General features: G+C 45.5%; 1 protein-coding gene across 1 annotated transcript in view; it reads right to left on the bottom strand.

Annotated features, from left to right (window-relative positions):
• Nucleotides 1–6,498, bottom strand: part of ATF1 (activating transcription factor 1) — a 42,726-nt gene extending 36,228 nt beyond the window's left edge. The window contains exon 1 of the mRNA XM_089652040.1: nt 6,240–6,498. The gene's annotated coding sequence lies outside the window, so the exon portion shown is untranslated. The remainder of the gene's footprint in view (nt 1–6,239) is intronic.
• Nucleotides 6,499–15,666: the final 9,168 nt, after the last annotated feature.

The raw sequence follows: 15,666 nt of genomic DNA, 5'->3' as shown, positions 1-15,666 counted from the left end.
CTGTAGTCTGGTCTGTTTGAGAAACATCCCCCCCTATTCATGTGATCATTATCAGTTTCTAATTGGGGCGGAGATGAGTGCTCATTTGACCATCTCCCTATAAATTTAGAACAGCCCATGGGGAGAGATCACTGATGGGGGGGCACAGTCACTGATGGGGTGCTGCTTTTGCATGAGTGCTGCGTTGATGGAGTGAGAAGAAGCAGTTAAACAGCAGAACTCAAGCAGCAGGAAGATACAACAACAGCAAGAAACTCTACTGCATGCTGGACAGACTGCAAGCAAACACTCTGGGAAACATCTCTTACAAATCTGAGTCCCACTCCATATACCTTTTAATATGTCCCCTCTACTCCTCCTTTTCATATTACTTTGCTGCATTCCCAAAATCTCACTTCTTTACCCCTCTGCTCCACCCCAAAACTTGTACATCTCACCCTCACCGCTACCATCTCCCTACTACTGCTCTCATCTCCTCCTGATGATACTTCACTCTCCTGCTGACCCAAACACCAGGACTGGAAGGCATGTGCACTCGTGTACATCCCATGTTACTTCACCTTCTTCTCCTAACCTCTGGGGATATCTCCCCAAACCCTGGTCCTCCACTATCTCACCCCCACACCAGGCTTCCTCTTTCTTCCTGGAATAGCCACAATCCCCTCAACTTAATATCAGTCCCCGTGCCGCCAAAAACCACCCTCCCTTTTTCATGTGCGCTCTGGAATGCCCGCTCTGTCTGTAATAAGCTCACCTCTGTCTATGACCTTTTTGTCTCTAGCTCCCTTAACCTACTACCAATTACAGAAACCTGGCTCCAAGCAGCAGACTCTGCTTCTCCCGCAGCACTTTCCTATGGAGGCCTTCTCGTGACCCACTCACCCAGACCCAGTGGTCGGAAAGGTGGTGGGGTTGGTTTGCTTCTATCCCCACTCAGCACCTTTCAAGTCCTCCCTAACCCTCCCTCTCTATCCTTCTCTTCTTTCGAGACGCACTGCATCTGGCTGTTTTACCCCCATTTCTCTGAAGATTGCAGTGATCTATCAGCCTCCTGGAACCGTGTCCCGCTTTCTTGATGATCTCTCCACCTGACTACCCTACTTTCTCTCCTCTGAACTACCCACTATCATTCTCAGAGATTTTAACATCCCCATTAATGTCAATAACCCGCTACATCCCAACTCTTCAACCTAACCTCATCTTTTGCATTAGCACAATGTATACAGTCCTCCACTCTTTCCTCTCTGATCACAATCTCACCACCTTCAGTCTCCTTGTCTTCAAACACCTATCCCTCCAAGCAGCAAATAATTACCCGCAGAAACCTTCACAACTTGAACCCTGCTCCTTTCCGCTCTGCGACTGACCAGTTCTATGACAGAATCTCTCCCCTGTCCTGCCCTGGCCACTGCGGTCTATAACAGTTCGCTTTTATCCACATTAGACTCACTTGCTCCTCTAACAAAATGAAGCATCAGGCCCCCGTCCATTACAACTTTGGCAGACTGACGACACCAGAAATCTTAAACGACATAGTCGTGCGCTGGAGCGATTGTGGCGTAAAACCAAATCTCAACAAGCATTCACCCGATATAAATCTGCTTTCTTAACATACAATTCCTCCCTTCATGCTGCCAAACAAGCCTACTTTGTCACTCTTATTAATACCTTGTCATCCAATCCTCGTCGTCTATTCTCTACTTTTAACTCTCTACTTTCTCCACCTCCACCCAGTACCTCACTCACTGCTCACAAGATTGCAACCCATTTCAAAAACAAGATTGATGCAATTCGTAGGGGCTTTGCCACTGCTCAGACATACGTCCCACTTAGCATACCTTATACTAAACCTCCCTCAACACTTTCCTCTTTTTACCTTGCTACTACCGAAGAGGTCACTAAGGTTTTCTCAGAAGCCCGCCTCATGGATCCTGTCCCCTCACAACTACTACGGTCACCCTCTTCTTCCATCCTATGCTCCCTCACTCACATCTTCAATCTTTCCCTCTCTACTGGCACCTTCCCCTCTCCTCTAAAGCATGCACACATCACTCCCATACTTAAAAAGCCCTCCCTGGACCCCACCAACCTGAACAACTTAAGACCCATCTCCCTGCTGCCATTTACCTCTGAACTCCTAGAATGCTTAGTCTACAATCGCCTGAGCTCCCACCTCACCGACAACAACCTTCTTGACCCTTTACAGTCTGGCTTTCGCTCACTACAATCCACTGAAACTGCCCTACTAAAACTCACTAATGATCTACTAACTGCTAAAACCAATGGCCAATACTCTGTACTCTTACTACTTGACCTCTCAGCGGCTTCTGATACTGTTGACCATGTCCTCCTCCTCAAAAAACTCCACTCTCTTGGCCTCAGAGACTCTGCTCTCTCCTGGTTCTCCTCCTACCTATCGCAGCGCTCCTTCAGTGTTACCTATAACGCAGCCTCCTCCTCTTCACTCCCTCAAGGTTCTGTCCTTGGACCCCTTCTCTTCTCCATCTACACCTCCTCCCTTGGTCACTCGATAAACGCCCATGGCTTTAAGTAACATCTCTATGCTGATGACACACAAATCTATCTTACTACCCCTCACCTCACACCTTCAGTCTCCTCTCGCATTACTAACCTACTAAGCGACATATCGGCATGGATGTCACTCCACTTCCTCAAACTCAATCTTTCCAAACCTGAGCTCTTAGTATTCCCTCCATCCCGTGCCCCCTCCTCTGACTTCTCCATCAAGATCAATAACACAATCATCAGTCCCTCCCCTCATGCCAGGGTACTAGGTGTAATCCTAGACTCCCATCTGTCCTTTCAGCCCCAAATCCAATCACTGTCCAAATCTTGTAGACTTCACCTCCGCAACATCTCCAAGATACGCCCGTTCTAAACCCCGGAAACCACTAAGCAACTTATTCACTCCCTTGTTATATCTCGCCTTGACTATTTTAACACCCTCCTCATTGGCCTACCGAATCGCAGGCTATCCCCGTTCTGTATCTGCCATCCCTCTCTGCCAATCCCTCCACTGGCTTCCCGTTGCCCAACGGATAAGATTCAAAACATTAACAATAACATATAAAGCCATTTATAAATCTGCCCCAAATTACATCACCGATCTTGTCTCTAAATATCACCCAAAGCGTACTCTCCGCTCCTCAAAAGACCTCCTACTCTCTAGCTCCCTTGTCTCCTCCTCCCATGCTCTTCTCCAGAGCTTCCCCCATCCTCTGGAACTCTCTACCCCAATTTATCAGACTATCGCCTACTCTGCTCACTTTTAGGCTATCTCTGAAAACCCATCTCTTCAGGGAAGCCTATCCTGCCCTCAGCTAATACTGGAATCTTCTACTCTTCCAACCAGTCCATCCCCCACAGTTACTACCTTTTGTACCACAAGCCCGTCCCTCCTAGATTGTAAGCTCCAAGGAGCAGGGCCCTCAAATCCCTATTGTATTGAACTGTATTGTTGCTGTATTGTCTCCCGTTATATTGTAAAGTGCTGAGCAAACTGTTGGCGCTATATAAATCCTGTATAATAATAATCTCTTTGATCTGTAGATGAGTAAACCAATAGAAAATGAAACAATGTTTCTTTTGAGCAATGGTGTTTGATAAACATTGCCAGACTGCTTTTCCTTGACAGCTCCAGCTGTCAGAACTCTCTCTGTGTACTTGGCAATGACAGATTAATGAGTACTGGGACAGGGAGGTCCTGCAGCAGGGCAGAAGGCTTGGAGGTGTTACACATGCCCTGTGTACAATGATGACATTTTTTGGGGCGTGCCTTCCATGCAACTGGATAATCAGTTTTGTGGCAGCGTGGATCTGCTTTCAGACCGCATGCACACAGACAGGAAACGCAGTTCCCCCCCAATGTGTGCTACATCACATAATGCCCACCCACTTGCTGTGACCCCCCCCCATGGTTTGTATGAAGGAGACTGTATAGTCAGTAGCCCCCGCTTCTGTCTCGGCCAATGACGAGAGGGAGTCCCAGGATAGTCGAGACTCCAGTGCACTTCACGGGATCAAGAGGGGGTTTAGGTGAGTATTGGGGGGCTGGGGGGGATTCTGCACACAGGTTTTTTTTTTATGTATAGAATGCTTGAAGGTAAACATCCTTGAGCCTTTAGAATCACTTTAAGCTGCAACACAGACAGGACACAGTTGCACACATACCTCAATAAAAAGTATACCCCAAGTCTCAACCAGAGAACAACGCTTCAAGTGTACAGCGCTCATCTCAAGATTAAAACAGGCAGTGAGGAGGTGAATTATCATCCCCCCCCACCCTCAGTCGCCTGTCAACCACCCTCTGAAAAGCGATCATCCACAGATCACTTTTGAGAGGGGGGGAAAGGGATGCCAAAAGTGTGAAGAGGGCCCGTTTACACTTGCTGTTGGGGGGGCAGTACAGCTATATAGTTGAGCCATGTTTTTACTGGCCCTCAATGGCTTCTCCATCAACTGTAGTGGCTGCGGGTGTACACATGCTGCTTTGAGGCAGGAATTATACCCTCTGTTACTTTCAGTGTGCACTACTGTGCCCACTGAGCAAAACCCATTCAAGTGAATGAAGCTGCACTGAAAACACACATGGTTGTGGCACAATAGTTTGGCATTTACAGGGATAAACCAGGCAGTGAGGTGGCACATCTCCTTACTGCCTGCCAAATGTTTTTTGAGCAATCTGAATGTGGCTCAGCCGCCTGTTTTTACCCCAACTGAAAGAAGAATGTGAGGGTTCTTCTCTGTACCACCTCCTGTCATTCTTTGGATTCAGCACTACTATATGTGGCTCTGCCCCCACAGCCATGTCATTCACTGACAGTGATCTGTGAATGAAAATACTGCACATCCCATCCTCCAAAGCATTCTGATTGGAGCACAGGAGCAGAGAGATCACCGCACTGATAGTCCATGGATCCTTCTCCCAGCTGAAAGTATAGCTAAAGGCATAACTTTTGTATAGAATGGAGAGAGATTAGAACCCTTGTCAGGTGTTGGTCTGTGTCCCCATTGGTGAGATTCACCCTCTGCATTTGTCCTGTTTACCATGGAAAGTGAAAGTAAATCCCACTTGTCTAGGTTGTCCCTGGAACAGAGAGGAAATCTTCCAAGGAGGATACTAATTCAAGTGACAATCGGGGATTTGTTCACTTCCTGTCTGCAGGAGACAGAGCATCGCAGCTGCCATCCACTTTACAGCCTCCAATACAAATGACATAACGCAAGCACTTTTATTATTCTTCAATATGGGGCATGTATTACTTTATGCAAAAGGTGGAATTTAGCTTCAGCCTGTAAAAGGAAGCTCACACAAACTCCATGCAGAGTAGAGCCCTGCTGGGGATTTGAACCGAGGACTCCAGTGCTGCAAGGCAGAAGTGCTAACCACTAAGCCACTGTGATTGTCGCCTTCATAGCCTGTCCCTGGAGGGGACCTCTCCTCATAGGTGTGTACAGCTCCGCTCCCCCACACATACTGGGGTCCCCTGTGTGGACAGCCCCGCTCCCCCACACATACTGGGGTCCCCTGTGTGGACAGCCCCGCTCCCCCACACATACTGGGGTCCCCTGTGTGGACAGCCCCTCTTCCCCACACATACTGGGGTCCCCTGTGTGGACAGCCCCGCTCCCCCACACATACTGGGGTCCCCTGTGTGGACAGCCCCTCTTCCCCACACATACTGGGGTCCCCTGTGTGGACAGCCCCGCTCCCCCACACATATTGGGGTCCCCTGTGTGGACAGCCCCGCTCCCCCACACATACTGGGGTCCCCTGTGTGGACAGCCCCTCTTCCCCACACATATTGGGGTCCCCTGTGTGGACAGCCCCGCTCCCCCACACATATTGGGGTCCCCTGTGTGGACAGCCCCGCTCCCCCACACATATTGGGGTCCCCTGTGTGGACAGCCCCGCTTCCCCACACATATTGGGGTCCCCTGTGTGGACAGCCCCGCTCCCCCACACATATTGGGGTCCCCTGTGTGGACAGCCCCGCTCCCCCACACATATTGGGGTCCCCTGTGTGGACAGCCCCGCTTCCCCACACATATGGGGGTTCCCTGTGTGGACAGCCCCGCTCCCCCACACATATTGGGGTCCCCTGTGTGCACAGGCACCCTCCACTATCACACACACAGCACGGAGGAGCTCGGTGAGGCGGCCAGGTGTTGTTCCCGCTCGGCGCTCCTCCTCCGCCCAGGCTGTTTGCTCTAATTACCTGCGTCCTGTGAACTCACAGCTCAGGGACCCGCTCCAGCCAATCACCGGGGTGAACGTCTCGGGTCCCCCCGGGGAGCCGCCTCCTGCCCGGATCCCGTCACAGGAAGACGCTCACACACAACCGAGCAGCCGCCGCAGCCAGCAGGGCCGACTCCAAACAGGACAGAGCGCCCTCATCAGCGTAGGGGGGGACACCCACCGCGACGTCCGGTAGGCCTCTGCCTGACGTCAGCGTAGCAGGTGACGTCACCCCCATGGTGACGTGCTGCTAGAGAAGGGCGGGAGTTAGTTCCTCTTCCGCTTAGCTCTAGCCTGGAAGCATGGGGGGGATGGGGAAGCACTCCTGCAAGGAAGGAGCGGATACACCCCCCCTTGTGTTAGTAGTGGTACAGTCCCAGGTACAGTTTGTGTAACAACGGGGTACTTGTTGAAGAGGGAGGAGTCCATTTTCCAGGAAGAGGGGGATGGTTGTGACCGGCAGGCATGCTGTGTAGTCAGGGTGACATCATACTTTTCTGCATCACACTGCGGGACAACAGCTGCCTGTTAGTCATTGTGCAGATTAACCCCTGTGCGCCTGCAGCAGGCAGTATGAAGACCTTGGAGCACGTCCTTCCATGGATATACAATGCAGTGACTGAATCTCTCCTATTAGGCCTCATGTAAATGGGCTTATGGAAATGAGCTTTTTTTTTGCAAAAATTTGGTACAAAACCGCCCCTAACGTTACAGTATTAGATTGTGAGCTCTTGTGAGCAGGGCCCGCTTTACCCTCCTGTAAGTGTGCTGTCTCCCTTTATATGGCAAACTGCTCTATATTAATTCTGTATAATAATATGTATGTGCAGAGATGACAGAGAATCTGCGTGAAGTGATAACAAGCAGAATACAAAGCTATGGAGAAGCACAGAAGCAGCACTCAGTGAATGTCCAAATACAGAACTGCGCATATGTAGAGAAACAGTTGTGCTTCCACTTTAAATATACAGAGGATATAAAAATCTACACACCCCTGGTACAACGGCAGCTTCTATCAGAACTTTTCCTATCTTTACACATAGGTGTGACTTGGCCTGCAGTTTGCATGCCATGCGACTTGCAAATCATATGCCAAGTCACACCCTATTGTCTGCTATTAGAGCAGTCATATGGGTGATGTTCTGACTTGGTCGGAGCCGTACCGATTTCTAAAGTAGTGTCAGATGTCTCGCAAATCGCACCTCAAATTGGCAGGTCACCCAAGTTTGAAATCATGCAACTTCACTGTAAGTCGCACAATTTCAAAATCAGCTTTGATGTGACCTATAAACTGTACAACTCAATTGAACAAAAAACAAATCTTTTAGGTGGAGGGAAGTAAAAAATAAAAAACTAAATAATATGGTTGCATAAGTGTGCACACCTTTAAACTAATACTTTGTTGAAGCACCTTTTGATTTGATTCCAGCACTCAGTCTTTTTGGGTATGAGTCTATCAGCATGGTACATCTTGACTTGGCAATATTTGCCCACTCTTCCTTGCAAAAACACTCCAAATCTGTCAGATTGCCAGGGCATCTCCTGATGATCATTTTGTTTCACTTTTTGCCTCTTTTTTTTCATCCAGTGGTTGTCAAGCAGCTAGAGCTCTTTATAGATTTGCCATTCGTGCCTTCGGCTTTTGCACCCGCCAGGGTGCAGGCATTTTATTGCAGGCATGTGTTATCTGACAATGGTTACAAATCAGTTAGCATATCTAGGTGCAGGAAGGCTCCTTTATAGTTCTAGAATCTCTCTTGCCACCGATTGCAGATGTCACGTGGACATGATCTGGACAGTGCTGAATGCACTAATACATTGAATATAACTGTTCATGTACGTTGATATAGCTTCATATATATAATACAGTGGATATAAAAAGTATACACACCCCTATTAAAATGTCAGGTTTCTGTGAAGTAAAAAAACAAGACAATGATAAATCATTTCAGAACTTTTTCCACCTTTAATGAAACCTATAAACTTGAACAACAAACTGAAATCTTTTAGGTGGAGGGAAGTAAAAATAAAAAACTAAAATAATATGGTTGCATAAGTGTGCACACCCTTAAACTAATACTTTGTTGAAGCACCTTTTGATTTGATTCCAGCACTCAGTCTTTTTGGGTATGAGTCTATCAGCATGGCACATCTTGACTTGGCAATATTTGCCCACTCTTCCTTTTAAAAACATTCCAAATCTGTCAGATTGCGAGGGCATCTCCTGTGCACAGCCCTCTTCAGATCACCCCACAGATTTGCGATAGGATTCAGGTCTGGCCTCTGGCTGGGCCATTTCAAAACTTTAATCTTCTTCTGGTGAAGCCATTCCTTTGTTGATTTGGATGTATGCTTTGGGTTGTTGTCATGCTGAAAGATGAAGTTCCTCTTCATGTTCAGCTTTCTAGCAGAAGCCTGAAGGTTTTGTTCCAATATTGACTGGTATTTGGAACTGTTCATAATTCCCTCTACCTTGACTAAGGCCCCAGTTCCAGCTGAAGAAAAACAGCCCCAAAGCATGATGCTGCCACCACCATGCTTCACTGTGAGTATGGTGTTCTTTTGGTGATGTGCAGTGTTGTTTTTGCACCAAACATATCTTTTGGAGTTATGGCAAAAAAATTCAATCTTGGTTTCATCAGACCAGAATACATTTTCCCACATGCTTTTGGGAGACTTCAGATGTGTTTTGCTAAATTTAGCCGGGCTTGGATGTTTTTCTTCATAAGGAAAGGCTTCCATCTTGCCACTCTACTCCGTAGCCCAGACATATGAAGAATACAGGAGATTGTTGTCACATGTACCACCCAACCAATACTTGCCAGATATTCCTGAAGCTCCTTTAATGTTGCTGTAGGCCTCTTGGCAGTCTCCCAGACCAGTTTTCTTCCTGTCTTTTCATCAATTTTTGAGGGACGTCCAGTTCTTGGTAATGTCACTGTTATGCCATATTTTCTCCACTTGATGATGACTGTCTTCACTGTGTTCCATGGTATATCTAATGCCTTGGAAATTCTTTTTTACCCTTCTCTTGACTGATACCTTTTAACAATGAGATCCCTCTGATACTTTGGAAGCTCTCTATGGACCATGGCTTTTGCTGTAGGATGTGACTAAGAAAATTTCAGGAAAGACCTACTAGAACAGCTGAACTTTATTTGGGGTTAACCACTTGCCTACTGGGCACTTATACCCCCTTCGTGCCCAGGCCAATTTTCAGCTTTCAACACTGTCTCACTTTGAATGACAATTGTGCACTCATGCAACACTGTTACCCATATGAAACTTTTATCATTTTTCTTTTTCACATAAATAGCTTTGTTTTGGTGGTATTCAATCGCCACTGGGAGTTTTATTTTTTGCACTATAAACAAGAAAAAAAGAAAAAAGTTTTTCTTTGTTTCTATTATAAAACTTTGCAAACAGGTAATTGTTCTCCTTCACTGATGTGCACTGATGAGGCTGCACTGAGATGCAGCAATGATGGCACTGATGGCGAGACACTGCTGGGCACCACTGATGGGGGGGACACTGCTAAGCACTGATCATCAGGGCCGATCTGTTTTCTGACAATTGCAGGTTATCGGCAGTACTTTCCTCATGCTGTGACAGTGTGAAGAAAGTGCAGCCGATAACCGGCAACTGCATTTACTCGGTGATCTGCTGTGTCATTGGCCACAGCTGATCATGTGGTAAAAGACTGCTGTGATTGCCCTTTTATTACATCACATGTTCAGCTGTGTCCGTAGGACACAGCGATCAAGGAGATCACCGGGTGTGTTCTGGGAGGGCGTCATATGATGCCTTCCCAGAACTGGACAACCGCGCTGTAGCTGTCATTTGGCTATAGCGTGGTTGCCAAGTGGTTAATCAGATGCACTTTAAATGATGACAGGTTTGTACTGACTCCTATTTAACATGATTTTGAATGTGATTGCTTAATTCTAAACACAGCTATATCCCCAGTTAAGAGGGTGTGCACACTTATGCAACCACATTATTTTAGTTTTTTATGTTTACTTCCTCCACTAAAAGATTTCAGTATGTTTTTCAACTGAGTTCTACAGTTTATAGGTCACATTAAAGGTGGAAAAAGTTCTGAAATTATCTTTGTCTAATTTTTTACATCACAGAAACCTGACATTTTAACAGGTATGTAGACTTTTTATATCCACTGTATGTACAACTGGTTAAAAGTTTTAGAACACCCCCATTTTTACTGAAATCTGGATTTTAAGAAGGTTTGAACCTCCACCTTGTAAAACAACCCATTCAGTTTAAAATTGAAATTAAAAACATTTATGTATGGATGTAGAAGAAGAACATTGTAAATACCCCTTTTCCGCCTTTTTTTTAAAATAAGTGATCACATTATCTCTGTTCTCAGCTGCATAAGAGCTGGGGGAGGAGAAACAGCAGAACGCTAATCTCAGTAAATGGCTGTGCATTGGAGGGGGTTGATGTCAGCACACATCTAATCATTGGAGGAGAGCAGAGTTCCCGCCCCAGCCAAAAAACTGACCAAACTGTTCTCTTGCCTAATGTGGTCAGCTTTTAAAAGGAAAGCAGGGGGACTGGCAGGGAAACCAAGGATTTCATACAATGGAAGCAGTACAAAGAGAACGGGGTACTTTTTCATACAAGTACATGGCACATCAGGCACATATCAGGAATATGGAATGTTGGGTTTGGAGGAGAATGGAGGTTCCGATCGGGTTCGCCTGAAAAATGGGCAGGCGGACCCAATCGGAATGTCCATGTGAAAGGGGCCTAAAACGTAGAAGCTAATTGGTTACTATGCACAGCTGTACCAGTTTTCGTAAATCTACCCCTTGGTATCACACACCTACTTGACATTGTACAAAAACACTGTGTGATGAACCAAAGATCTCAAATTTTGATTCATCAGTCCATAAGATCTTCCAGTCTTCAATAGTCCACTGGCAGTGCTTCATGGCCCAGGCAAGCCTGTTTTTCTTACTTCGCCATCTTAGCAATGACTTTCTTACAGTCTTCTCTTCAAAATTGAAACTGAGAGTTGCCTACTTCGATCAGTGCTAAGCTGTGCTTGAAGCTGTTGTCTTGTGAGCTGCCTGTCATGCAAGCTGTTGACTCTCAGAAGCTTGTTTTTTTAATTCTGTTGTGGCTTTGGGTTTACCAGACCTCCTCCTGTTAGAGTTTCTTCCAGTTTCCATGTGCTTTTTGGTGGTGTATGGAACTGTACTCACATACACCTTGGTTTTCTTGGCAATTTCTCTAAAGGAGAGCCCTACTTAAGGCAGAGTATGCACACTAAGCTCTATTTTGTATCTCAATCTTCAAAATGTAATAAACAGAATTAAAAAAGAAAAAAAAGAAAAGGAAGGACCTATCCTTTTAGGCCCCTCTCAAAGAGGATGGATCCGCTTTGTTCAGCAGGGGATCTGTCCACTGATTTCCTTCTAAGCAGAGCAGGCGAATGGCAGGTTCGTGTCTGCTCAGCTTTTGCAGAGCTGACAGGGTCCAAGCCCACTCTGCTCTATAGGCGGTTGGGTGTAAATGGATCGGGTGTCCATTTACAACCGACTACCTCTGATTCAATCTGCCTAATTGGAGGAGGACAGATTCTCTTCCATTTGTTTTTAGCAGAGTGGATTGGAGGTAGACTGATCCATAAAGTACACCAGAGTGCACCAAAACTGTAGGAGATAATAGATGTCAATAGGAAAGTGCAGCTAACTGGCACCAAACCCGTGGGTACATTGCACTGCATCAGTGTGAAAAGGGCCTTATGACGAAACTGTGAGACAGTATTGCACTATGAGTCTGTCCTTTTCCTCTCTCCATGGTCCATGTATGATGTTTAAGGAGTTGTAATGTCTGCCTGTGGGGGTACATATGACAGTTACTCAGTCCTCATGTTAAAGGCTATGTTTGATGTTGGCGCTCAGGGATGTTCATGGGTGATTTCAAGTCAGCACTTCTTCACCTGTGGCTGGACTTTGGGACTGTGGGACATTATTTTAGATGAATGCATTTTTATTGACCAGTATATATTTATTGAGACATTATATATCGAGTTATGCTATATTTTAGTAGTTTATTGCACTTTTGTTGGTTCATATATATTTAAAGGGGAACAGCAACAGGTTTTACAGTTGCAAGAAAACATATGTGAACCCCTTGGAATTACAGTCAGGTCCATAAATATTGGGACATGGACACAATTCTAACATTTTTGGCTCTATACACCACCACAATGGATTTGAAATGAAACAAACAAGATGTGCTTTAACTGCAGACTGTCAGCTTTAATTTGAGGGTATTTACATCCAAATCAGGTGAACGGTGTAGGAATTACAACAGTTTGCATATGTGCCTCCCACTTGTTAAGGGACCAAAAATAATGGGACAATAATAATAATAAATCAAACTTTCACTTTTTAATACTTGGTTGCAAATCCTTTGCAGTCAATTACAGCCTGAAGTCTGGAACGCATAGACATCACCAGACGCTGGGTTTCATCCCTGGTGATGCTCTGCCAGGCCTCTACTGCAACTGTCTTCAGTTCCTGCTTGTTCTTGGGACATTTTCCCTTCAGTTTTGTCTTCAGCAAGTGAAATGCATGCTCAATCGGATTCAGGTCAGGTGATTGACTTGGCCATTGCATAACATTCCACTTCTTTCCCTTAAAAAACTCTTTGGTTGCTTTTGCAGTATGCTTTGGGTCATTGTCCATCTGCACTGTGAAGCGTCATCCAATGAGTTCTGAAGCATTTGGCTGAATATGAGCAGATAATATTGCCCGAAACACTTCAGAATTCATCCTGCTGCTTTTGTCAGCAGTCACATCATCAATAAATACAAGAGAAGCAGTTCCATTGGCAGCCATACATGCCCACGCCATGACACTACCACCACCATGCTTCACTGATGAGGTGGTATGCTTAGGATAATGAGCAGTTCCTTTCCTTCTCCATACTCTTCTCTTCCCATCACTCTGGTACAAGTAGATCTTGGTCTCATCTGTCCATAGGATGTTGTTCCAGAACTGTGAAGGCTTTTTTAGATGTCGTTTGGCAAACTCTAATCTGGCCTTCCTGTTTTTGAGGCTCACCAATGGTTTACATCTTGTGGTGAACCCTCTGTATTCACTCTGGTGAAGTCTTCTCTTGATTGTTGACTTTGACACACATTCACCTACCTCCTGGAGAGTGTTCTTGATCTGTCCAACTGTTGTGAAGGGTGTTTTCTTCACCAGGGAAAGAATTCTTCGGTCATCCACCACAGTTGTTTTCCATGGTCTTCCGGGTCTTTTGGCGTTGCTGAGCTCACCGGTACGTTCCTTCTTTTTAGGAATGTTCCAAACAGTTGTTTTGGCCACGCCTAATGTTTTTGCTATCTCTCTGATGGGTTTGTTTTTTCAGCCTAATGATGGCTTGCATCACTGATAGTGACAGCTCTTTGGATCTCATCTTGACAGTTGACAGCAACAGATTCCAAATGCAAATAGAACACTTGAAATGAACTCTGGACCTTATATCTGCTCATTGTGTTTGGGATAATGAGGGAATAACACACACCTGGCCATGGAACAGCTGAGAAGCCAATTGTCCCAATACTTTTGGTCCATTAGTACATTAGCAGCAGATAAAATGTTTCCTGCTGTATATATCGCAAGAAAAAGTATGTGAACCCCTTGGGATTACGTGGAGTTTTGCATGAATTGGGCATAAAATGTGCTCTGAACGTCATCTAAGTCACAACAATAGAAGAACACAGTCTGCTGAACATTATACTACACAAACATTAGATGTTGCCATGGTTTAATTGCACATAACATGGAAACATTCACAGTGCAGGGAGGAAAAAGTATGTGAACGTTTGGACTTAACTGGTTGACCCTCCTTTGGCAGCAATAACCTCAAACAAACGTTTCCTGTAGTTGCAGATCAGACCTGCACAACGATCTGGAGTAATTTTGGACCACTCCTCTTCACAAAACTGTTTCAGTGTAGCAATATTCTTGGGATGTCTGGTGTGAATCGCTCTCTTAAGGTCATGCCACAGCATTTCAATCGGGTTGAGGTCAGGACTCTGACTGGGCCACTCCAGAAGGCGTATTCTGTGCTGTTGCAGCCATTGTTTTGTTGAATTACTTGTATGCTTTGGGTCATTGTCCTGTTGCATCACCCATCCTCTGCGGAGCTTCAGTTGGCGGACAGATGGTTGTACGTTTTCCTGCAAAATGTCTTGATAAACTCTGGAATTCATTTTCCCATCAATGACAACAATCCGTCCAGGCCCTGAGGCAGCCCCAAACCATGATGCTCCCTCCACCATGTTTTACAGTGGGGATGAGGTTTTGATGTTGGTGTGCTGTGTCTTTTTTTTCTCCACACACAGTGTTGTGTGTTCTTCCCAAACAACACAATCTTGGTTTCATCTGTCCACAGTATATTTTGCCAGTAGTGCTGTGGAACATCCAGGTGCTCCTTTGCAAACTTCAAATGTGCTGCAATATTCTTTTTGGACGGCAATGGCTTGTAAACCAGTAAACCCAAAACAGGTGTGTTTTTTAAGGGCAGGACAGCTGTCAGCAACACATCCAATATCATCACACTGATTGGAGTCAAGGTTGGCTCACTCCTGGCTCCAATTAGCTCTGGGAGAAGTCATTAAGCTAGGGCCTCACAAACTTTTTCCTCCCTGCACTGTGAATGTTTCCATGTTATGTGCAATTAAACCATGGCAACATCTAATGTTTGTGTAGTATTATGTTCAGCAGACTGTGTTCTTCTATTGTTGTGACTTAGATGATGTTCAGAGCACATTTTATGCCCAATTCATGCAAAACTCCACGTAATCCCAAGGGGGTTCACATACTTTTTCTTGCAACTGTATGTATGTACAGTTACAGTATGTACATATAGTGTTTGCGTGTAAAATGTAAATTTTAATTTATTCTGGCCATTGAAATACATTTATGCACATACATGTTTTTTTTCTGCTCCAAAGCTCCCCTCAAAACTTACCTTTGGTGTTTTTTTTGTCTGTAAATGCTCCTGTGAATGCCTGTGTATGCATGGACACAGGCTGGTATAGAGGTTATTTTACAGACAAAAAAAACTGAACGTGGTGTTTTTTTAAAGCGCCAGGTGCTTGAGGCCTTACACAGTTCTGTTGTGACACAGAAATCATTCTGCATTGTCACAATGCTTGTTTATAATGGTCTTTCCACACAAGGAAACTTTGGCCTCTTCTGGAAATGCCAAATGCCTGATTATCATGCTGAACTGTCTTTAGAGCTGATTAGGGATATAGAGCAAGCAAGCCCAGCAGGGCCAACTGCTGGAGGGCCGGGCAACTGCTTTGTGTGTGAACAGGGGGTCAGACTCTTCTACATACTGCCAGCACAGGATGCTTT

The sequence above is a fragment of the Staurois parvus genome, unplaced genomic scaffold (genome assembly GCF_062004578.1).
Source record: "Staurois parvus isolate SC_StPar_1 unplaced genomic scaffold, SC_StPar_1.0 ptg000669l, whole genome shotgun sequence".
Taxonomy (NCBI): Eukaryota; Metazoa; Chordata; class Amphibia; order Anura; family Ranidae; genus Staurois; species Staurois parvus.
This window is presented reverse-complemented; position numbering and strand designations above follow the sequence as displayed.